Genomic DNA, 823 nt, shown 5'->3' on the forward strand with positions numbered 1-823 from the left:
ATCTGAAGATCCCTTTCAGTTTTTAACTGAATTCTTGCAGATCTGTGATATTGTTAAGACTAATGGAGTAGATCCTGAAGTCTACAGGCTCATGCTTTTCCCGTTTGCTGTAAGAGACAGAGCTAGAATATGGTTGGATTCTCAACCTAAAGATAGCCTGAACTCTTGGGCTAAGCTGGTCAAGGCTTTCTTAGCCAAGTTCTTTCCTCCCCAAAAGCTGAGTAAGCTTAGAGTGGATGTTCAAACCTTTAGACAGAAGGAAGGTGAATCCCTCTATGAAGCTTGGGAGAGATACAATGAACTGACCAAAAAGTGTCCTTCTGACATGCTTTCAGAATGGACCATCCTGGATATACTCTATGATGGTCTGTCTGAATTAGCTAAGATGTCATTGAATACTTCTGCAAGTGGATCCATTCACCTAAAGAAAATGCCTGCAGAAGCTCAAGAACTCATTGACATGGTTGCTAATAACCACTTCATGTACACTTCTAAGAGGAATCCTGTAAGTAATGGGACGCCTCAGAAGAAGGGAGTTCTTGAAATTGATAACCTGAATGCCATATTGGCTCAGAATAAAATATTGACTTAGCAAGTCAATATGATTTCTCATAGTCTGAATGGAATGCAAGCTGCGTCCAACAGTACTCAAGAGGCATTTTTTGAAGAAGAAGTTTATGATCCTGAGAACCCTGCAATAGCAGAGGTGAATTACATGGGGAACCATATGGAAACACCTATAACCCCTCATGGAGAAATCACCCAAATCTCTCATGGAAGGATCAATAAAAGCCTCAACAAGGCTTTAATAATGGTGGAAGAA

The 823-nt window shown here is 40.5% G+C and overlaps 1 non-coding gene across 1 annotated transcript; it reads right to left on the minus strand.

Annotated features, from left to right (window-relative positions):
- Window positions 1–223: 223 nt before the first annotated feature.
- LOC112753773 (small nucleolar RNA R71) lies at window positions 224–331 on the minus strand. Its single transcript, XR_003178141.1, has one exon. It is a non-coding gene; the product is annotated as a small nucleolar RNA R71 (small nucleolar RNA).
- Between the last annotated feature and the right edge of the window lie 492 nt (window positions 332–823).

The sequence above is a fragment of the Arachis hypogaea genome, chromosome 15 (genome assembly GCF_003086295.3).
Source record: "Arachis hypogaea cultivar Tifrunner chromosome 15, arahy.Tifrunner.gnm2.J5K5, whole genome shotgun sequence".
In the NCBI taxonomy this organism is placed as follows: Eukaryota; Viridiplantae; Streptophyta; class Magnoliopsida; order Fabales; family Fabaceae; genus Arachis; species Arachis hypogaea.